The sequence below is a fragment of the Psammomys obesus genome, unplaced genomic scaffold, assembly GCF_907164565.1.
Source record: "Psammomys obesus unplaced genomic scaffold, mPsaObe1.curated_primary_1811, whole genome shotgun sequence".
NCBI lineage: Eukaryota > Metazoa > Chordata > Mammalia > Rodentia > Muridae > Psammomys > Psammomys obesus.
Window position 1 is genome coordinate 731,619 of NW_026586173.1, and position 24,180 is coordinate 755,798.

The 24,180-nt window shown below is 42.4% G+C and overlaps 1 protein-coding gene across 1 annotated transcript in view; it reads left to right on the top strand.

Annotated features, from left to right (window-relative positions):
- Dcps (decapping enzyme, scavenger) overlaps positions 1-24,180 on the top strand; it is a 47,813-nt gene that overhangs the window by 13,453 nt on the left and 10,180 nt on the right. The window lies entirely within an intron of this gene.

The window sequence follows — 24,180 nt, forward strand, 5'->3', positions numbered from 1 at the left end:
GTTTTTAAATTATCTCCTGACCCTGAAACTATTTCATTCCTCTGGGATCTGGTTCCCTTGTTTATCTTGGTCATTCTTCTTCAGGCTTCTGTTTTCCCTCAGTGTCTGGTGATGCACAGTAGTTCATTCATACTTAAAAATGAAGCATTGGGTGCATATTCTTGAGAGCGATGTTTTGGCTGCTAGCACAGTAGTTGATCTCTTTCCACAGTAGGTCTCTGCCCTGCGTGGGAAGCTATTGTGGTACTGTATGGCTGGGAGAGGGGCTTATTGGCTGCCAGACTGGGCTTGAGTGGTACAGTCTGACAATACTGTTAGCTCACGCTCCCAATCAAGAAGAATATGAGCTAGAGACCCTGTCTGGCTTACAGAGCCTGAGGCATTCACTAGCTGCCTTTTTATAGAAGTTTGTCAACTACTGCTCTGGCTCGTTGGTTTACTATTTTGGAGGCTAGCCCTCCTGTTTTCACCTGGCGTTAGCTGCTTCCCCTGGGACATGACAACGATGGAGCCAATTAGTGCACTTGTTCTGCAGGCGGCCCTCAAGTTGCTCTTGGTTTTCAGCTTCGTTTCCCTTCCTGGCCTCAGAAGCTGTTCTCAGAACCTAGCTTCCCTCCTGGACCCCCACATGGCATGCTGACTGCCTGTGTGGCTGCTTCCTCCTGTGCTGTCTTGTACATTTACACTCTGCTTCAGTTTCATGAAATGAGTTGGTCTCATTCTTCGTTTTTCCCACTCTTGCTCTTGTCATCATTGTATTTATTTTACTGCCATTGTACTAGATCTTTTTTATTTTTATTGTTTTTTAGTTTTCTTTTTCTTTATATTATTTATTTATTTGGTTTTTCAAGACAGGGTTCTCTGTGTGTAGCCTTGGCTGTCCTGGACCAGGCTGGCCTCAAACCCACAGTGATCTGCCTGCCTCTGCCTCCCTGAGCGTTGGGATTAAAGGTGTGAGCCACCACGCCTGGCTGACCTTTTTTATTTTTAAATACAGTGCTCTCATAATGTATCCCTGCCTGGCTTGTAACTCACAGAGATCCACCTGCCTCTGCCTCCTCAGTGCTGGGATTAAAACTGTACCATCACTCCTGGCCCATGTAGTGGGCTTTTTTTAATGACTGGAGAGTCACCATTAACTAGGAGTGAAGTACCTCTCATATATATCTACATTTGATGGCTGAGGGCTTTGTAGATATCTATAGCATAGCATATAGCAAACTACCTCATTGAGAGCACACCAGAGAGAATCAAGACCTTGGCATCTTTTCAGTCCCCATGCATAGATTTTCAGGTGCTCCTGTGCAGTGGGTATAGATGAACATTAGACATGCCAGATGCATGTACATCCACCTTTGTAAAAAATGTGTCCCTTTGAGCTAGCCTTTCTTCTTCCTGATATCTGGCTTAGATACATGCTCATATGTATGCTTGAAGAGGTAGAAAATATTCATTGCAGTATCATTTGTGATAGACCAAAACAAGAAGTAAAACAACTTAAATGACCCTGTGAGGTCAGTAAAGTATGGTGTTTGTGCATATCATGGGCTACTTCACAGTATTGCAGAAAAGAGGGAGCTCCATGTGGACCCTGGAGAACTCAGGTGATCACATGTACTTAAAGAGAATGGAATATGTGTATGCTCATATTAACATAAGGTCATAAAAGGAAAGGCTGAGATGAGGAACATGGTGAGTATTAGTACTGAAAGGACTGGGATCAAGCCTTTGATCCCAGCACTTGCAAAGGGAGTGGATCTCTGTGAGTTTGAGGCAACCTTGGTTTGCAATTCCAGGCCAGCTTAGGATACATAGTGAGACCCTCTAGATAGATAGATAGATAGATAGATAGATAGATAGATAGATAGATAGATAGATAGATAGATAGATAAGAGAAGAGAAGAAAAGGACTGGGGCTAGACTTGTGAGTTTTTCAAGATGCTTGAACACAGACAATTTTTAGGTTGCTAACTCATCAAGTGAGACAAGGGAGCAAATTTAAAAATGAAAGAAAGAAAGAAAAGAAAGAAAGAAAGAAAAGAAAGAAGAAAGAAAAAAGCCCATTTGAGGCCCCTGTTGCATCCTTTGCATCATGCCTTTAACTTTCGTCAGGTGGAACCTATCAGCTGACCACTAAGTATTGCATAGCCCCAAACGATGTGTGTTCCAGCTGTGATGACCCCCGCCTACCTTTAGGGCAGAGCTTCTCAACCTTCCAAATGCTGCAACCTTTAATACAGTTCCTCATGTTGTGGTGACCCCAACCATGGTTGCTAGTTCACAACTGTAACTTTGCTACTGTTATGAATCATAGTATAAATATGTGAAATGCAGGAAATCTGATGTGCGACCCCTGTGAAAGGGCTTGCGACCCACAGTTTGACAACTGCCGCTCCAGGATATACATCAGTGAGGTGCTAAATTAATTGAGGTGGCTGCAGAGTGGGCAGCCCTGGAGAGCCCTTGCTCTGGAGTGTGCTTAGGAGGTTCCTGCCCTGGGGACAAATGTGTGCAGCCTCTCCCAGATGGTCAGTGTAATGATGTGGAGGGCTGGAGGTAGAAAGGGTAGCAGTGCCCCTCCCCATTTTGGTTTTTTTGAGACAGGGTTTCTCTGGCTGTCAGCTGTCCTGGAAATCACTTTGTGCAATACCTGTTTATTAACAGACTGATTGGAAATGAGTTCTACAGGGGTGGTATCAGACAGCTGAATATCTTCTCTTTGGTGGTGTTTTCAGAGCTTCTGGCCTGAGTGTGCCAGAGCCTTGGGCCTTAGGGGGACAGTGGAAGAAAGTTAAGCAGAATGATTCCAAGGTAGAAAGGTCCCTGATACCCAACACAAATTCTTGACCCAGAATATGTACCCCTTCTGATTGTTTTACTCATTCCCTTCCAACAACCATCTTGACAGCAGAGACCTCTCTCTTCAGAACTCTCTTGTTAAAGGCTGGAGGAACCATTGCTTTCAGAGCACTTTCGGAATGAATAGATGTTGTAGAAATTTTTAAAAAGGCTGGTGGGCTATATAATGTTTATTATTAGCCCTATGATTATCACAGTGGTGTTATCTAATCTGCTATCACAAATAAATAAGACACAAACAATTGTTAGATTTTATAATTGCCTTATTTATCTTTTGCTGGGCAGATATTCCTACCTGCACTGTCTAAATCAGCTCACCATCCATCTCCCAGCTCCCATCCAGTGCCATCCTCCTTAATCATCCTATCATCTATACATAATCTTTTAAATATTTGCTTTTATTCTTCATCTGGGCCTTTTCACGCCATTATTGGGTCCTTCCTTCCAGCCCCATGAGGTTTCTTCTCCAGGCTAACCCATTATGGTGGCCTCCTTACTCTCTTCCCATCCGTCTGTCCTTCCTAGGATTCCTTGTGGGATTCTCCAAAGCCCAGGAACCTTAGCCATGCCTACCCCATTCTGCCCTGCCCAGCCATAAGCTGTTTAATTAGACAGTCAGATATAATGACTTAGGCAGGTTTACACAGAGGGCCAGTAATTAGCATCAGACCAACCTCCAACAAATAGATCTGGAGTAGAGAAGTAGCCACCAGAGCAAGAATTGTATTCTCTTCACCTTCCTCAGATGGGACAAGGTCCCAAGACTCTGAGTTGTTACCCATTTGCCACTGGGTAACCCACAGCCAGTCCCATCACATGGCTTGTCACAACTTGTGATGGCAGCTGATTCAGTTTCTGTCCCTCTGAGTAGGTAACAACCTAGAATTTCCAGCTCTTCTCTCAGGGATTTATCCTGTGCCTTGGCCTTCTTTCCCATATCATAGTGTTCAGGGGTGCTCCATTGAGAACTGGCATCCATATTCTTTTGAGTGAACCAAGCAAATACTTTGAATAGGAAAGCTAAAATTAGTGTTGTATTTGGAGTGAGCACCAAAATTAGTTTCTTCCTCTATGTGGGGAAGCAGGTGAGCTCTTAGTTCTAAGGTCAGGGCTGTCATTCAGCAGTTCTGTAGTCTCACTGTGGATCAGCTCTCCGTCCTCTGAAGTGGTGCTTTTCAGAGAGCTGTTTGCCCCACTGCAGCATTTCCTGTCCCCGTAGACTACCACCCAGCTGGCCACATTCACAGCTGCCAGATTTGCCTGGGGACCAGGAGACCTAGGGGTTTTGTTATCAGGTGCTGTCACATGCTCCCTTCTGGATTTAAGAACGGAGGAGCTGGCTACTTGGCCCTAGTCTTGCCGATGATCTTGGTTAAAGTCAGTGTCTGCCTCTCCTCCGTGTCCAGCAGCACTCCTGTACTTTCACAGAGAGAGGTCATTAGCAGCCGAAGCTTGCTGAAGGATCTAGACCTACCCTTAGTCGAGTTTATCCTTTTTGTGGAAGTTTCTTTGGGCCTCCACTGAATACTTCCAGCAACTCAAAGTGCTGGACAAATGACACCCCACCCAAGTCTGTGACCAACTGCCAGCCTCCACTCCACCCTCTGACCATCCAGCCAGGGGACATCTACAGAAGAGGAATGTTAATGCCGATCCAGCAGGTGGCCCTCCCACCTGCCTCTCCTGAAGGCTTTCGACCTGTGACCCAGTGCCTTACTGGGCCTGTTGGGTTGTGCATTCCCTCACTTGGCTTGCTCTGGGAAGCTCTTAAAGCTGTAGGCCACACACTCCAATCGTGTTCTGCTGTTGCTTTTCTGTTCTCCCAGGGCCACATCTGGGTCAAATCAGTGGAAATTGGCTCATCAGAATGAAGGGAAAGCAAAACCCACAGACAGAGCCATTGAAATGACCTCATCCTGCTGAAGTCCGGAGCTTGGCTTGGGAAGCAGCCTTGTTTGAACATGTGTATAGGAAGGAGAGCAGACTGTCTGTGGTTTGCATTTTGATGTTCATGTGCTGTAGCATTTTCCTGGGGATTTGGCTAAGCTAGCCTTGGCAGTGAGTGGCAGCAGCTGCTCTTAACTTTCTTCTACAGAGCCCTGCTTCCCACCTCTGAGAGCAGTTGGGTTTCTGTGTCCAGCTTAAGAACAGGGTTGTTTCATTTACTGGAGAAGGCCTTGCAGGAGAACCACAGAATCTTAGCAGTAAAGATGGAACCATCCTAGCCAGAGCCTCAACAGCCTGCTCATGTGAACCACAGGAAAAAGGACTATGTGGGCTGCTGGTCAGCTGGGGTGCATCAGTCTGACCATTCCACAGCTAGAACATTCCTGTGGATAATGAGCTGCTGCCAGAGCCCAAGGGCTAGAAACACGACCACTTGCCTCTTCTAAACCTCTCTACCCTATGCCTCCCTCCTCATGAGCTCACACTAGTGATGGGGAGAGGGTAGGGTGTGGTGTCACAAGTGTTAAGTCATTGCTGTGAACAGTCAGTTAGAGCAGGGTCTTTTCCAGTTCTCTGCATATTCCAGGGACTTTTTCCAGCCATAGCTGGCTTCAGTCTGTGTACCATACCCTAGCAAGGAGGGGAGTGGGGTTTGGATGTTCTACTTCCCAGGAAACATGGTGGACAGGCATAGTGGTGGTCCTCTCTGTACAGTTTGACTGACACCAACAACCCCCAGGTTGCTCTTGACGGTTTTAGTGACAGCTGCCTTTGTGTTTAGGTGTAGGGTCGGGACTGTCATGTTTCTCCTGTCTGATAGGGCTGCTTTTGGAAAACATGGCCATAGCACAGAAGAGCATGGCTTTATGGGATGAGGAAGATTGTATTGCACAGAAGAGCCAGATTCCCTGAGTTCTGATGGCATCCTCCTCTTAGTAGCTATATGACCTTGGGCAAATTGCTTAACCTCTCTAGGCCCAAGACAGTTTTGAACTTGTAGCCCTGCTTCTACCACCCAAGTGCTGGGTTATATGCGGGCACTACCATTTCCTATACTTTTTGTTGTTACTGTTTTTGTTTGGTTAGTTGGTTTTGTTTTGGTTTGTTTGTTTGTTGTTGTTGTTTTGAGGCTGGGTCTTGCTATGTATCCTAGCTAGCTTTGAATTTACAATTCCGTGCCTATTTGAAAGGATGGCTTATTTTTCTGTTTCTAATGTATTTTTTCTCATCTCATACATTCCCCTCTCTCTCTCTCTCTCTTACTTTCTTTTATGGACAAGAAGTCTTTATTGAAGTCAGAGCAGGGAAATGAGGCCTGAATCCTCTGGCTACCCAGTAGATTCAAAAGTTAGATGGCTTAAGAAGGTAAGGCAGAGTCAACAGACAGTGACAAGGACTGGGATGGGATGGAGCTATCAAAGGGGCTTTTGTCTCCATACAGCAGCAGCAGGATGGTCCAGCAGCCCAGCAAACCCATATCATGGAGCCGGAAAAGAAGCCAGGGCTGCTGGTCCTGCACATTCATCATGGGAGCATGCCATAAAGCGCTACATAAAAGTCATATATTTCTCAAAAAAATACGTTTTTATGTAGTGATTCATACTTGTTTTGAAAAACCACAATAATAATGATTTTTAAAAATTTGATGGTATACAAGTCTAGTGTCAGCAGGTGCTCTCTTTCAACATTTCAACATGCTGAAGTATATCCTTCAGATTTCTTGGTGCTTATGTATATGTGGTTGTACGTGCACACACTTAAAGCGCTTTCTAGTGCATTCTCTTTTCTCTGTACTATATTGATCAAGGTCAGCTCTGTAGGTAGATTGTGGCCTAGCATACCAAACCATCTGGATTCAACTTCCTAGCACTTCCTCTACTAGAATGCCAGCACATACACCACAGTTGGTGGTGCATGCTTGTAATCCCAGCACTAGGGAGGCAGAGGCAGGAGAATCTCTGAGCTCGAGATGTACAGAGAGACAGTTACAGGACAGCCAGGGGTACACAGAGAAACCCTGTCTCAAAAACAAAACAAAACAAAACAAAAAATATTGCCTTACAGAACAATGAATGAATGAATGAATGAATGAAACAATCAAGTGGCAGTAAACAGTTTCAAGAGAGATGGGAGGGAGGCAGGGCAGACACATAGGCTTCTAGTTCCATCAGAATGCTCACTTCCTTCTTTAAAGCCTCTTCTAACAAGGACATTGAAAGGACTATACTTAAAGACAAAGAGGAAACAACAAAAATTTCAAGCTTAGGAAGCAAAGGGAGGAGACACAGACTTACCAGACATAGGAGCCACTCAGGCAGCAGAAGCCCTTGAGCTTTGGGGTGCTCTGAAAGCTGCAAGAGTGGGTGAGCAAGAGTGGCCAGAACTTCAAGTGAGGCCCCAGCTGAAAAAGCAGTCAAGAGAAAAGTAAAACAAAATTTGGAGGAAATAGAGCTACATAGGGAAAAGAAAGTTTCCAAAGCTCTTAGTAATCTCAGGAAAATGAGGGTACATCAGATAGTACTGAGAATAGGGTTTTTTTAAAAAAAAAAAAAACTTTATTTGTTTTTATGTGTATGTGTATTTTGCCTAGAATGTGTGCATATGTACTCCATATGCATGCCTGGTACCTGACTAAGTCAGAAGAGAGACTTGGATTCCTAAAAACAAAATTTTTTTAAAACTCAGAAATTTAGAACACTGCAGAACAAACTCTAAAAAATAGAAGAGGAGATGAAGTTAAATCATACCCCTTTTCTCTTCCTTGGTCCTCCTCTTGGTGGTGTTGGTGACTGAACCCAGACTATTGCACTTGTTAGCAAAGTGTTCTTTCTAAAGTGTGTGTGTGTGTGGGGGGGGGGGGGAACACATAGAAAATGGGAGAGGAAGTGAAGAAATTTGTATGACATATCCAAGAAGATAAAATATCCAAGTGAAAAAAAAATTCAAGTGAGAATTCCAGAAGAAAAATCAGGGTTCATTTGAGACAGCTTCCCAGACTTCTGAGATTAAACCCCCTGTGCCTCCATAGAAAGAAAGGGAGAAAGAGCCCAGCCATTAGCAATCAGCGTAGAGGAAAATAAACTCAATGTAGTACCCACTCTGTGATTAGCACTTTGGGAATTCATCTTGGAATTTCTTTTGTTTTAAAACATGTGTGTGTGTGTGTGTGTGTGTGTGTGTGTGTGTGTGTGTAGTTTTGAGTTACTGCTTTCCATCGTGGAATTCCTTTTGTTTTAAGACATATATATATATATATATATATATATATAATGTGTGTGTGTGTGTGTATATATATATATATGTATACACACATATATATATATGTATATACACACACACACATACATATATGTATATGGTTTTTTGAGACAGGGTTTCTCTGTGTATCCCTGGCTGTCCTGGACTTTGTAGACCAAGCTGGCCTTGAACTCACAGAAATCTGTCTGCCTCTGCCTCCTGAGTGCTGGGATTATAGGTGTGTACCACCGTGCCTGGCTTATCCCCCCCCCCGCCCCCGTTTTCTTCTCCTCCTCTTTTTTTTTCTTTTTTAATCTGATCTCACTTTTCCTTTTCCTCCCCTCCTCCCAGTCCTTCCTCCCACCTCCCTTCTGCCCTCTCCCATCCACTCTTCCTCTATTTCTATTCAGAAAAGGGCAGGCCTCACATGGATATCAGCCAACCATGCCATATCAAAATTGCAGTAAGACTGCATACTTACATTCATACTGAGGCTAGAGGAGACAACACAGTAGGAGGAAAAGGTTCCCAAAAGCAGGCAAAGGACAGAGACAACCTTTGTTCACACTTATGCAGAGGGCCTCGGCCAGTCCTGTGCAAGCTCCCGGATTGTAGGTTCAGTGTCTGTGAGGCCTTATGACCCCAGGTTGGTTGATTTTGTGGGTTTTCTTGTGGTGTCCTTGACCACTCTGGCTCCTGCCATACTTTCTCTCCAAGCTCTGCCTAATGTTTGGCTGTGAGTCTCTGCATCTGTTTCTGTCAGTTTCTGGGTGAAGCTTCTCTGATGACAATTGGGCTAGACACCCATCTGTTAGTATAGCAGAATATCATTAGGAATCATTTTCTGTCCTATGTCTCTGGGCTATTCAGCCTCTAGGTCATGGCCCTCCAGGCAGTGTCAGGGGTAGGCATGGGTCTCAAGTTAGACCAGTCATTTGTTGGCATTCCCACAGTTTCTGTTCTACCTTTACCCCAGCACATCTTGTAGGCCAGACAAATTGTAGATCATAGGTTTTGTGGCTGAGTTGGTGTCCCAATCTCTCCCTTTACAGGAAACAGGCCCTGTTTCCCCTATTGTTCGGAGTCTTAGCTAGGGTCATCCTCATAGATTGCTGGGGGTTTCCATTGCACTAGGTTTCTAGCTCGTCCCAGAGATGACCCTTGATTCTAGTTTTTCCCAGTACTGTCTTTCTCCGTTCTTCCTCAACCTGATCCCTCCTGTTCTCATACCTTTCCAGAGTTGTGTTCATCCCTTTCCCTCATACACCCCACAACATCTATTCTCTTTTCCTTTTACAGGGAGACTCATTCATCCCTCTTGAGTCTTTTTGTTACTTAGCTTCTCTGGGTCTGTGGATTGTAGCATGGTCATCCTTTACTTTGTAGCTAATACTCACTTATAAGTGAGTTCATATCATGTTTGTCTTTATGAGTCTGGGTTGCCTCACTCAGGGTCATCTTTTCTAGTACCATCCATTTGTCTGCAAATTTCATGTGTCATTGTTTTTAACAGCTGAGTATATTCCACTGTGTAAATGTACCACAGTTTCTTTATCTACTCTTCAGTTGAGGGACATCTAAGTTGTTTCCAATTTCTCGCTATTACAAATAAAACTCCTATGAACATAGTTGAGCAGGTGTTCTTGTGGTGTGGTAGAGAGTACTTTGGGTATATCCCCAGGAGTAGTATGGCAGGGTTTTAATATAGATGAATTTTCAGTTTTCTGGGAAACTACCATATGGATTTCCAAATTGCTGTACGAACTTGCATTGCCACTTGTAATGGAAGCGTGTTCCCCTTACTCCACATTTTTATCAGCATGTGCTGTCACTTGAGTTTTTGAACTTAGCCATTCTGACAGTGATAAGATGGAATCTCAGAGTTGTTTTGATTTACATTACCCTGACAGCTAGGGATGTTGAACATTTATTAAGCGCTTCTCAGCCATTTGAGATTCCTCTGCTGAGAATTCTGTGTTTAGATCTGTACTCCATTCTTTATTGGATTATTTGGTTTGTTGATGTCTCATTTCTTTAGTTCTTTATGTATTTTTGGAAATTAGTCCTCTGTCACATGTGGGGTTGGTAAAGATATTTTCCCATTTTGCAGGTTGCCATTTTAGCCTATTGATGGTGTCTTTTGCCTTACAGAAGCTTTTCAGTTTCATGAGGTCCCATTTATTAATTGTTGATCTTAGTGCTTGTGCTATTGGTGTTCCGTTCAGGAAGTTGTCTCCTGTGCCAATGCATTTAAGGCTGTTCCCCACTTTCTCTTCTATCAGGTTCAGTGCATCTGGTTTTATATTGAGTTCTTTGATCTACTTGGACTTGAGTTTTGTGCAGGGTGCTAGGTGCGGGTCTATTTGCATTCTTCTACATGCTGACATCCAGTTAGACCAGTACCACTTGTTGAAATTACTTTCTTTTTTTCCATTTACAATTTGGCTTCTTTGTCAAACTTAAGTATCCATAGGTGTGTGGATTTACATCTGGGTCTTCTATTTTGATACCAGTGATCAACCTGATTCTATGCCACTACCATACGGTTTTTATTACTATAGCTCTGTAGTAAAACTTGAAATCAGGGATGGTGACACTTTTGGAAGGTCTTCTACTGTACAGGATTGTTTTAACTATCCTAGGTTTTTTGTTTGTCCATATGAAGTTGAGTATTATTCTTTCAATTTTGATGGGAATTATGTTGAATCTGTGGATTGCTTTTGGTATGATGGCCATTTGTATTATGTTAATTCTACTGATCTGTGGATCTTTCCACCTTCTGATGTGTTCTCCAATTTCTTTCACTTTGATTGGTTAGAGTTGCACCAATGTATTTTATATTATTTGTGGCTATTGTGAAGAGTGTTATATCACTGATTTCTTTCTCAGCCCTTTTTTCTTAGGTTAATCTACTATCCAGCCACTTCCTTAAAATTTTGGGATCCTTTATGTTTACTATCATATCACTGAAAATAGTGATTTTTTTCTTTTTGTTTTTGATTTTGTTTTTGTTTTTTGAGACAGGGTTTCTGTGTGTATTTAAGCCCTGGCTGTCCTGGACTCTCTTTGGAGACCAGGCTGGCCTCAAACTCATTGCTGTCCACCTGCCTCTGCTTCCCTAAGTGCTGGGGATTAAAGGCATTCACCGCCATGTCTGACAAAATAGCGATATTTTGAATTCTTTCTTTCCAATTTGTATCCCCTTGATCTCCTTTAGTTGTGTTATTGCTCTAGCTAGAACTTCAAGTACTACTATATTGAATAGATATGAAGTGGACAGCCTTGTCTTATTTTTTCTTTTAGTGGAATTGCTTTCAGTTTCTTGCCATTTAATTTGATGTTGGCTATAGACATACTGAATGTTGCCTTTATTATGTTTAGGTATGTCCCTTGTATCCAAGATCTCTCTAACACTTCTATCATAAAGGGGTATTGGATTTTGTCTAGGACTTTTATTTTGCATCTAATGAGATGATCATGTGTTTTCTTTTCTTTCAGTTTGTTTATATGGTAGATTACACTGACAGATTTTTGTATGTTGAACCATCCCAGCTTCTCTGGGATGAAGCCTCATTATCATGGTGGATGATCTTTTTGATATTCTTGATTTGATTTGTGAGTATTTTATTGAATATTTTTTCATCAATGTTCATGGGGGAAATTGGTCTGTAATTCTCTTTCTTTGAATCTTTTTGTAGTTTGGGTATCCGGTAATCGTGGCCTGATAAAATGAATTTGGCAATGTTCCTTCTGTTTCTATTTGTGGAATAATTTGAGGAGTATTGGTATTAGTTCTTTTTTGAAAATCTGGTAGAATTCTAAGCTAAAACAATCTGGCCCTGGTGTTTTTGGTTGGGAGACTTTTAAGAACTGCTTCTATTTTCTTAGGGGTTATAGGTCTAATGAAATTGTTTATGTGATCTTGATTTGATAGGAAGTGATATCTATCAAGAAATTTGTCCACTTCTCTTAGGTTTTCTAATTTTGTGGAATACAGGTTTTTGAATATGATGTAGTGATTTTTTGAATTTATATGGTATCTGTTGTTATGTGACCCTTTTCATTTCTTATTTTGTTAATATGGATATTGTCTCTTTGCCTTTTAGTTAGTATGCATAAGGATTTGTCTATCTTGTTGATTTTCTCAAAGAGCCAACTCTTTGTTTCAATTGATATTTTTGCATTGTTCCCTTTGTTTCTGTTTTATTTATTTTAACCCTGAGTTTAATTATTCCCTGCCATCTCCTTGGATGTGTTTGCTTCTTTTTGTTCTAGAGCTTTTGGATGTGCTGTTAAGTTGCTACTATGAGATCTCTCTAATTTATGAAGGTACGTATGTGCTATGAACTTTCCTCTTAGGGCTACTTTCATTGTGTCTCAAGTTTGAGTATGCTGTGCATTCATTTTCAATTAATTCTAGGAAGTCTTTAAATTCTTTTTTATTTCTCCCTTGACCCAGTGGTCATTCGGTAGAGTTGTTCTGCTTCCATGAGTTTGTAGACATTCTGTTGTTCTGCTGTTATTGAAATCCAGCTTTAATCTATTGTGATTTGATAAGACACAGGAGGTTGTTTCATTTTTCTTGTATCTGTTGAGACTTGCTTTGTGACAGAGTATGTGATCAATTTTGGAGAAGATTCTGTGAGGTGCTGGGAAGAAGGTGTATTCCTTTGTGTTTGGGTAAAATGTTCTGTTAGATCCATTTGAGTCTTAATGTCTGGTAGTCCCATTATTTCTCTATTTAGTTTCTATCTGCATGGCCTGTCTCCCTTTCGTGAGGGTAGGGTGGGGTTTGATGTGTGATTTAAGCTTTAGTAATGTTTCTTTTACAAATGTGGATGCTCTTGCATTTGGGGCATAGTTGTTCAGAATTGAGAAGTCATCTTGGTGGATTTTTCCTTTGATGAGTATAAAGTGTCCTTCCCATCTCTTTTGATTAATTTTTGTTAGAAATCTATTTTGTTAGATTAAAATGGCTACACTAGCTTACTTCTTGGATCCATTTGCTTGGAAACTCTGAGATAATGCCTATCTTTAATGTTGAGGTGTGTTTCTTGTATGCAACAGAATGGTGGATCCTGTTTTTGCATCCATTCTGTTAGCTTTTTATTGGGGAATTGAGTCCATTGATGTTGAGAGATATTAATGACCAATGGTTATCAATTCCTATTATTTTGATGTTGGCGGCGGTGGTGTATGTGTATGAGTGTATGTATGTATGCATGTATGTATGTGTGCATTTGCTTCTTTTGGTTTTGCTGGCGTGAAATTATTTCCTGTGTTTTTTTTGGGTGTCATTAACCTTGTTGGGTTGACGTTTTCTTTCTAGTATCTTCTGTAGTGCTGGATTTATGTGGAGATCCTGTTTAAATTTGACTTTGTCATAGAATATCTTGTTTTCTCCATCTATGGAGATTAAAAGTTTTGCTGGGTATAGTAGTCTTGGCTGGCATCTGTGGTCTCTTCAAGTCTGCAAGACATCTGTCCAGGCCCTTCTGGCTTTTAGTGTTAATTCTAATAGGTCTGCCTATATATGTTACTTGGCCTTTGTTTTGTAGCTTTTAGCTTTTAATTTTCTTTTTTTGTTGTTCTGTACATTTAGTGTTTTGCTTTGTTTTGTTTTGTGTTTTCAAGACAATGTTTCTCTGTGTAGCCTTGCCTGTCCTGGACTCACTTTTGTTCCAGGCTGGCCTCGAACTCACAGAGATCTGCCTGTCTCTGCCCCCTGAGTGCTGAGATTAAAGGCATGGGCCACCATGCCCAGCTATATTTAGTGTTTAGATTATCATGTGATAGGTAGACTTTCTTTTTTCTTTTTTGGTTCAATCTATGTGGTGTTGTATAAGCTTCTTGTATATTTATAGGCATCTTCTTTAGGTTAGGAAATTTTTCTTCTTGGATTTTGTTAAAAATATTTTCAGGGCCTTTGAGCTGGGAATCTTCTTCTATTCCTACTATTCTTAGGTTTGGTCTTTTAATGGTGTCCCAGATATCCTGGATATTTTGTATCAGGAACTTTTTATAGTTAACATTTTCTTTGACTTATGTATCAGTTTCTTCTGTTGTATCTTCTATGCCTGGGATTTTTTCTTTCATCTCTTGTATTCTGTTGGTGATGCTTGTGTATGTAGTTCTGATTACTTACCTAAAATTTCTATCTCGAGGGTTCCCTCAGTTCATGTTTTCTTTATTGCTTTTATTTCCATTTTCAAGTCTTGAACAGTTTTATTAATTTCTTTCACCTGTTTGTATTTTCCTGGATTTCCATAAGGGATTTATTTCCTCTTTAACATCTTCATAAGACTGGATTTAAAGTCATTTTCTTGTGCTTCAGCTATGTTGGAATATTCAGGGCTTGCTGTGTAGTAGAATAACTGGGTTCTGGCAGTTGCTGAGTGTGTTTTTACACTGGCCTCTGATCATCTGGGGTTCTTAGTACAGTGTGGCCTCAGGTAGAGCAGGAAGGAATCTCCTGCCTGCATTATGGGCTGGCTGGAATATGGATCCCAGGGGAGGGAATGCTCTTGGAGGCAGTTGGCAGTGTCTTTTCTGGGGTCCCTAATGCCAGCATAACTCTGGTAAAGCAGAAGTCTTCTGCCAAAGGTATAGGTGGGATCTTTTCAAACTTTTCAAGGTTTAAATTTTAAAAGAAAATTGTGTGTGTGTGTGTGTGTGTGTGTGTGTGTGTGTGTGTGTGTGTAGGTGAATGGAGCCCCTGAAATTAGAGTTACATGTGGTTGTAAGCTGTCCAACAAGGATACAGGGAATCTAATTCTGGTCCCCAACTACAACAGTATATGCTCTTAACCATTGAGCCAGATCCCCCCCAAATTACTTCATAATAATAATAATAATAATTTTAATTGTAACAAATAATAAGTATAATAGTATTTATAATAATAATTATTACTATTATTTTATTTATTTTGTGTGTAGGAGGGATTCAGGTGTGCCACAGCATACATGTAGGGGTCGAGATCAAAGAACAATTTTGTAGAGTCCAGTTTCTCATTCTACCATGTGGGTTCTGGGGATGAAACTCAGGTCATCAGATTTGGCAGCAAGTACCCTTTCCCTTTGAGACATCTCTGTAGCCCTCCATCCTAGAATTCTTTAGCCAAATTCTAAAGTGTGACAATAGAATAAAGACATTTTGACATGTTTCAAGTTGCAGATTTATCTCCTTGCACTATCGCTGTGGAAGCAACTTGAATTTGTGTTTTTGCCCAATTGTTCTCCTGTGTGGTCCCTGGGCCAGCAGCATCAGGCCACCTGGGAACTTGTTAGACATACAAATTCTCTGGCTCTACCCCAGGCTTCAAAAGTCAGGTGGCTGTGCTGCACATGGAAACTCCATGAGATTTTTTTGCCTGATAAATGCTTCTTGTTTACATTTAACATCCTGATGAAGATACCCAGCTTTACATACAGCAAAAAGAAACATAAGCTAAGATTCCCAGTCTACAAATATGATGTTTCCATACTCTTAACAATAGTAACAGGAGACATTTTCATCCTTTAATCTGGGAAGCTGTTCAAAATACAATTTCTCTTCCTTGAGTAATAGAAATCAGCTTTCAAAACATAGAGTTAGGTTAGGGTATAACTCAGTGATAGAGTTCTTATCTGGCATGCATGAGAGTCTGGGTTCATTCTCCAATATAGCAGAACAATAACAAGAATAACTACCAGATGTGGTTTCACGTGCCTGTAATCCCAACACTTGGAAGACAGAGGCAAGAGGATTGCTACAAGATTGAGGCTAGCCTAGCCTTTGTCGCTAGGGCCACATAGCAAGATTCTTTTCTCAAAATGAAGGTGATGATGATGATGATGATGATGATGATGTTGACGATAGTTTAATTTTATTTTGCTGTTATATCTGCTCCTGGCTCCATGTATTTTTCAAAACAGGGATATTTTAATGGTACATGCCGCATACGCATGATGTAAGTTTTTGTGCTATAAAAGTTGTTTTGTACTTGGAATGCTAGTGCATGCCTTTAATGCCAGCCAGAGGTAGGCGGGTGGGTCTCACAGTTCAAGGCTGGCTTGGTCTACAAAGTGAGTTCCAGACCGTCCAGAGCTATACAGTGAGATACTGTCTCAAGAGGAAAAAAAAAAAAAAAAAGTTGTATTAACCTATGTTAATTAGACCAAAGAATGGACCTCTTTAGGACATTCTCATACATGCATATAACGTATTTTCTTAGTTAGGGTTACTGTTGCTTTAATAAAAACACCATGACCAAAAACATGTTGGGCAAGAAAGGGTTTATTTGGCTTACACTTCCACAGTACTGTTGTTTATCATTGAGTAAAGTCATGGCAGGAACTCAAAGGGCAAGAACCTGGAGGCAAGAGCTGATGCAAAGGCCATGGAGGGGTGCTACTTCCTGGCTTGTTCCCCATGGCCTGGCCAGCCTGCTTTCTTACAGAATCCAGGACCAGCGGCCACCCCTGGGCCCTCCTCCACCAGTCACTAATTAAGAAAATGCCTCACAGCATTTTCTTATGGAGGCATTTTCTCAATTGAAGTTTCCTCCTTACAGATAACTCTAGCTTGGGTCAAGTTGACATAAAACTATGCAGCACACGTATGCTGATCACATTCACTCTTATTTCTCTTTCTCCTCCTCCCTTCCCTTGAGAGAGATAAACAATCCTTACCCTCTACTCGGACAGTCCCAACAACAAGCCAAGGTGCAGTTCCACCAGAGTTCACTCTCAGGAACCAGTGAGTTTATTGGGCTTCCTCCCAGAGCAGTGAGTGAGGGGTTACAGGCAAGAGCATGGGTAACTTTAAAGTAGTTACATTGAACATGAATGATCGCACTCCTTGGCTTTGTAGGTGGAGACCCTTCCCCATTTCCTTTCCTATTTATATCCTTTAGTCCTTCCCTGAGAATTAGGGAATTAGGCCTTATGCTCTAGGGCAGAATTGCATACAGACAATGGTTGGAAGGGTGGCTGGATACTTAGATAAGGATCCCATGCCTCCTTGCCCCCTCCTTCCGGGACAGAATTTGACAGTAAGCAAGCCCAGCTCTGGTGATCTTTGGTGAATAGGCCTAGCCAAATTCCTAAAGATGGTAGCAGTTTGGCTCAGAGGATAGTCCTGTATTGTGGTCTCCTTCCACTTTAACAATGCTTGAGAAACCCTAGATTTCTGAGGCTCCTATTTCCAGATCTTCAGATGTGAGTGTATAACCTGGAGTAACTGCAGAAACCAGGAAAGTAAGAAGGGACCATTGCTGGGGGTTGGCAACAGAGATGTTCTCCAGTTCTGTCAGTATTGCTTCAAAAGACTATGTTCCTCTTTTTAAAACTGGTTTTTGTTTTATTGAAACAGAATTTTGTTATTGCAGCAAGACTGGCCTAGAACTCATGATGGTCCTCCTGCCTCAGCCTCCAGAGGAGCTGAGAGTACAGGCATGTGCTACCTTTGTGTGTGTGTGTGTGTGTGTGTGTGTGTGTGTGTGTGTGTGCTGGGCATTGAATCCACAGTCTTGTTCATGTTAGATAAGCACACAATTACAGAGCCACATAGGGGCTTGTTTTACCCCAGCTCCCTCCAAGATATTATTATGTAACCCTGGCTGGTCTGGAAATCCCTGTAGACCAGACTGGCCACAAACTCAGAGATCTGCCTGCCTTTGCCCTCCAAGTGCCAGCATTAAAGGTGTGTAACACCACACCTTTTTATTTTTTTTTTAAAAATTTACATTAAAATTTATTTTGTGCATATATTTGTGTATGTATGGATATGCACTGCAAGAGGACACGCATGGAAGTCAAGAGACAGCTTTTAGTTGGTTTTCTCCTTCAATCATATGGGTCCCAGGAATGGAACTCCAGAGGGAAGGTCATCAGGTACCCATACTACAGAATCATCCTACAGCCACTTATTTTTGTTTTTAAACTTAGGTGAATGTATGTATGTCTGTATGGGTTTGTGCATGTGAATACTTGCTGGTGAATTGAGATCTAGGAACTAAATCCTGGGGAGCTGGAGTTACCCACAGTTGTGAGTTGACTGATATGGGTACTGAGAGCCAAACTGGTCCTCTGGAAGAACAGAATGTGCTCTTAATTGCTGGGCTGTCTCCAGGCCTCCAGTTTTATCTTTTTAATGGTTGACTAGTACTCCATTATATGTGCTTTTAAATTCTGCCTACTGATTTACTAGGTAAGTTGTATTTTAGAGAACTGAAAATATATGGATTTTCTAATGAAAATTCTCAGAAGTAATCTCAAAAATAACGGCAACTTGAAGTTTAAAAACCACTGCTTCAGCACAAAAAAAAAAAAATTATCACAAAAGCGGAAGATAACCTTTCCAGTCCCAGTTTCAGAGAAAAGGGAAGGCAGTACCAGGATGATCGTGCATAGGCAGAGGTTCCAGGAAGACGTAGTCATTGCTCATGTACCTGATGAGTTTTAACATGTCTGACAATTTGTGTGAACAGGAAAGTGGGTTTTGAGATGCCCTGGGTTTTGGTGTGCTAGGGTATCCTTGTAATTGAGTTGGGGTCTGTATTAGCAGTGAGCTCGAGGAGGGGTATAGTTTACCTACATAATCATAGAGTGGCCTGTGGGAGATACATCAATTACTTATGTATTTTCTGTTCCCTGGTGTCTTTTTAACAGGTGTTTGTGTGTTTATTGATCATTGACTCTTGACCAAATTCTTGATATGATGATCTTAACAAAAATTAGGTGTGTAAAAAAAGTAATTACTAATTTTGAACATTAGAAATTGTGCTAACAAGAAAAAACTAATAGCATTGAATATCAGTTTATCAAAAACTGATGTTGCTACAGTGAGAAAGGGGCTTGGGAGCATGTTGCCAGATAGGTGTGTGCATATGTACTTGGTAGAGGACAGTCGGAGATAAATCTTATCTTCCAGAATGAGCAGCCAATGCAGTCATAGTAAACTTCAAAAATCAAGTAGGAATGAGGAAAGCCAAAAAAGTGGTGAGTGGAGTTCCAGTTGGTTCCTTTATGAGGCTAGAGATTGGGGGAGCAGGGAGGAGTGAGAAATTTCAAAGCAAGCACCACTTGTTTGCAAATTCAGCTTGAGTTTAAAATAAAGAGCAAAATTTAACAAAACATGACAGGCAAGAGTCTTTGTGAGGAGGGGAATTGTTTATTATCTTGTGAACATTCATGAATGTTTTGGGCTTCTGGGGAATTTAAGATTGTCCTGGTGTGGTCTTTTAAAGGATGCCCAGAGGAGGGCGTGGTTGGGGAATTCCTTGTTGCTTCTCAAGCGCCACAAACAGGAAGGGTTTGGGGTGGAAAAGTTGCTGCAGGGTATTGATTATGCCAAGCAGAGGAGAAGCTCCCTCAAGCCAACTTGCTTGGTGGCATTTGCCAGGGGATCCCAGGTGGTTTCGCCTAGTGGCTAGATAAGGCTGCCAATATGGTGCCAGGAGCCCCAGGACTACAAGAAAAGCCTCAGGCTTTTGTATCTGTTTCCCCTGTGTGTAAAATGGAAGCATCGTAATACCCAGTCGATTTGCTTGTGAGAAACAGCTGAGTTAATACACTGACTGGCTAAACATGGAGTCTGGTGCCTCTGTTAATAACTCACAGCAAGGTTCAGAAGCATAGTGAAACCTTTTCTGTTTTGTTAAGCTCTTACTTTGAAACAAGTGAAAGGACAATAGTAACAAAAACATCCTACAGAAAGGCAGTGAAGACAATCAAAGACTTCCTATGTCTCTTTTTCCCTTGCTTCTCCCTCCACTTAGATACAATGCTATAGTGGATACATGTATGAAACTGGACAAACTATTAATTTCAGAAAGCATCACAGTTTTAAATTTCATTTCATTTTTTATTATTTTTAAGAATGGGTGTGTGCGTGCGAGCCACCAGCTCTGGGTGCTAGAAATTGAATGAATTTGGATCCCCTAGAAGAACATGCCCCCAGATTTCACACTTAAAGAGTTGTTCCATGCTGTAGGGTCCATTATTAACTGTGCCTGTTTCAGTGTCCTATGTAAAGCAGAATTTTTGTCCCACATAGGATCCACCAAAATCCCCTCAGTTACATTCATTTAGTCTCTTCTGGAGCAATTCCTCATCTTTTATTTCTTTTTGATAGTTTTTTGTTTAGGGGTTTGTTTTGTTTATTGAGACAGGGTCTCCCTATTTTGCCAATGCTGGCCTCAGAACTGGGATCAGTATCCCAAATGGTGGGGTAAGCATGCATGCACCATTATGTCCTTGACATCGACCTTTTGGAAGAACGTTAAAGCCACTCACTCGTGTTGGGAATGCTTTTGGGGTTTGGTGTTCGGGGGTTTCTTTGTGATTGATGCGGAGTCTACATTAGTAGTGAGGTTGAGGAGAGGGCATTGTTTTCCCATGTAATCGCTGAGTGACCTGTGGGAGAAACAGAGCTTGCCACAGGTGTCTCCTGTTCCCCAGCATATTTTTAACAGACATTTGTGTGTTTATCGATCATCAGCTCTTGACCACACTCCAAAGTTCAGCTGCAGGTGAGACTCTGGAGGTGGTTTGGAGGCTGCCAGTGGAAAACAGCATTGAGAAAGAAACATTGATTTTTTTTTTCTTTTTTTAATCGAAGAGAATATTCCATTTGGAACACAGATGTTCTTTCAAAGATTTAAAGTCTGAAAAAGCCAAATTCATGCGTTCATTTGTGCAGTAATTATTATTGAGTGCTTACTGCATGTGAGGTGCCAGGGATAAACAGTAAAATAAATAAGTCAAATCTCTTGTTGGACTTTTTGTTCTCATGGGGAGGTAAACAGGAAAACAGTTCAGTAAGTTAGTGATAGGGGGAGACTAGACAAAGGAGGGTCGTGGAACCTGACCAGGCTGCCAAGCTGGCCTAAAACCCAAGGGAGGCAAAGAAGCTTCAAGGATCCTCTTGTGGGGATCTGGCTGGCACTGGAAACTGCGACACCAAGCCTAGAGAGAGGCACTTGTCAGTGCTATATTGGCTCAATAGTGGGCCTCCGTAGCTGTAATAGAGGCAGCAGGAAAGAGGGGGTGCATGAAGTGACTGGGCCCTAGCCTCACATTAGCATGCAGGGTTCCAAGAGTGCTACCTGTGTGGGATTCCACCAGCTTCTGGAGTTTCTCTGTGCTGAGATGGATAGGGGGGCAGGTGAGGGCTGGCTTGGTGAGATTCCTATCTCCCTGTACCCTGGGTGGCTGAGCTGGATCCTTGACAAGCCTGGGCAGACTGGGGCTCACTCTCTGGAACAGCCAGGAGCCCCAGGGTATGTCCCCAGGGCTATGTGTCTCCTGCCAGCAGAGTCAGGCTGTTTTCCAGTGTCAACCTCACCTTTGTTCCCAGATCTCTCCCCAACTTTCAGAGAGCTCCCTTGCCAAGGCCCATCTCTCTCCAGTTCAGGCAACTGACAGCATAACGAAAAAAAAAGGTAGGTAGACGCTGGTGTCAGTGCAGCACCTGTGTGTGTGTGTGTGTGTGTGTGTGTGTGTGTGTGTGTGTGTGTGTAAGTTCCTAAACATCTTCCACCCACTAACTCCTGTAGTTCTCATATCAACACTTCGGGGACAATGCTGTTGTCACCCCCAGGTTATGTAGGTGAGGAGAGTTAAGCAGCAGAGAGGGTTGGCCACTTGCACTTGATCACACAGCTAGTGAATGCAGGCTCAGGGTTTACACCCAGCTACTTGGCCCCAAACTTCTGTTCTCATCCTCTACCTTGCACTACAGATGGCCTGACATTTTCCTCAGGGCCCCTCCAAGTTCCATGGTGGTGCCCCTGAGGCTGTTTCAGGCAGTCTCTTGTCTCTTGAAACTTACGCATTTGATATCTGACCATAGGTCGGTTTTTAGAGAGTTGTGAAGAGTGAAAAGCAAGAGTTTGTTGTTGTTGTTGTTGTTTCCAGAAGGTTGTGAGGATTTTGTGCCTTATTTTCAGGGTCAGGTCCAGAGAAATAGGCTAATTAGTGGTCCAAATAACATACTTTCCTTAATGCTAACAACAGCTGGGAGGAAGCTTTTGCCATCAACCTGTAACAGGTGAAGGATCTGAGGCTCTAGGAGGCCATATGCAGAAAAGGTGAACAATTTGGCTGCTCTGATCCCAAACTCAGGTCTCCTCTCCATGCCACACTGTCCCAGAGCTGATGGAATGGGATGCTTTGTGTTCACTGGAAGTCAGTCCTTGGTGTTTCACCTGCATATGTTGACTGGACTTTAGAAGAGCTAGGCCGCCATCTTGAAAGAGCACCAGTTTTAGGCTCAGGCGGCCTTTGTTCCAGTCTTGCCTCTGCTGGGTCTCCAGCATCACACTGGATGAGCTTTGAGTTCCTGCCACTCGATTTCCTCATCAACAAAAGTGCAATAGGACCATCTGCATCCTCAGACTCACTCTGAGAGTGTAGGCTGCTGGTTCATAGTTGGGTGCTGATAGTCCCTGGAAGTGGTAGCCCCTAGAAGAGCATATCTGTGTCCTACAAGAGGGGACATGTGGGGCTCTTCAGAAACATCCAGCTGAGTTTGCAACACCAGGTCACCATCCTTGCCTCCCCTGGTGATCTTTGTTGAAGCACCGGCTGTGCCATACGTTATTGACAATAGTGGGAATAGCACTATAGACAATAGACAATAGCAGGTGATGCTAGACCAAAGCAGTCGATTATAGTGTGCTCAGAAAAATGACAGGATCCCCCAACCCCACCGCAGACAAAGTTTCTCTGTGTAACAGTCCTGGCTGGCCTGGAGCTCACTATGTAGACCAGACTGGTCTCAAACTCACAGAGATCTGCCTGAGTCTGCTTCCCGAGTGCTGGGATTAAAGGCATGTGCCCTCATGCCTAGCTCAGGATATGTTGCTAATTAAAACTGCTGTTCTTGGATGTAATTCCAGCACTTGGGAGACAAAAGCAGGATCTTCTCAAGTTCAACTTCAGCCTGGTCCACATAGTGATGTCTAAGACAGCCCAGGCTATAAAGTGAGATTATATCAATTAAACAGACAGACATGCAAATAGACAAACACTGTTTTAGTTAGGGTTGCTCTTGCGGTGATGAAGCATGCATGACCAAAAACAAGTTGGCAAGGAAAAAGTTTATTTGGCTTACAATTCCACATTACTGTTCATCAAAGGAAGTTCGGACAAGAACTGAAACACAGCAGGAATCTGGAGGCAGGAGCTGATGCAAAGGATATGGAAAGGTGCTGCTTACTGGTTTGTTCCTCATGGCTTGGTGAGCCTGCTTTCCTTTAAACCCAGGACCACCAGCCCAGGGGTGGCACCACCTGGGGCACTCACCCACCAGTCACTAATTAAGAAAATGCTCCACAGCCTGATCTTATGGATTTATTTTCTCAGTTGAGGATTCCTCCTTACAGAGCACTCTAGCTTGTGTCAAGTTGATAGAGTCACGATTGATGCCTCTCAACTGGACACACACCACTGTTAAGCTCTAACCTTTCCTTTCTTGTTCATCCCCAAGATCACAAATTAGTAACACTTCAATATAAAATATTTTACGAACTTAAAAGTCCCATAGTTTTACAATTCAAACATTTTAAAATTCAGTCTCTTTAAAAATTGAAAGTCTCTTTAAAAATTCCAAAGGACAGTTTGGAAATCTCTGCAGACATTTGGTTGCTACAGAGGAAGGGGATGCTAGCATCCAAGCTGAGGCCAGACTGCTGCTGAAGTAGATATGCTGTAGGGCACAGCAGCATAGAGCCATCCAAGCCAGAGTATTGATGGTACCACCCGAGAAACCTGGATTCAACAGCCAGCACTTTGTTTACTTATTTTGTGTTGCTACAGAATATATGTAGAGGTTGGAGAAGAGCTTGCAAGAGTTGGTTTTCTCCGTTTACCACGTGGGTCACAGGGTTTAAACTCAAGTCCATCAGGCTTCGCACCATGTGTCTTTACCCCTGAGCCATCCCACAAGCACTCCATCCAGCACTTAGGAAGTGTTTATAAGCAGCATGCATTGTTTTAAGTATGTCTTGGGTAATTAATGCACTTCATCTTCCAGTACTGTGACATCAGAACTGTTGCTGTCTTCATTTGGAAGATGGGGAAGTTAGCACACAGAGAAATTAAGTAACTGGACTAAATTCCCAACTAGGGACCACAGTCCCACTCAGAGTGAAT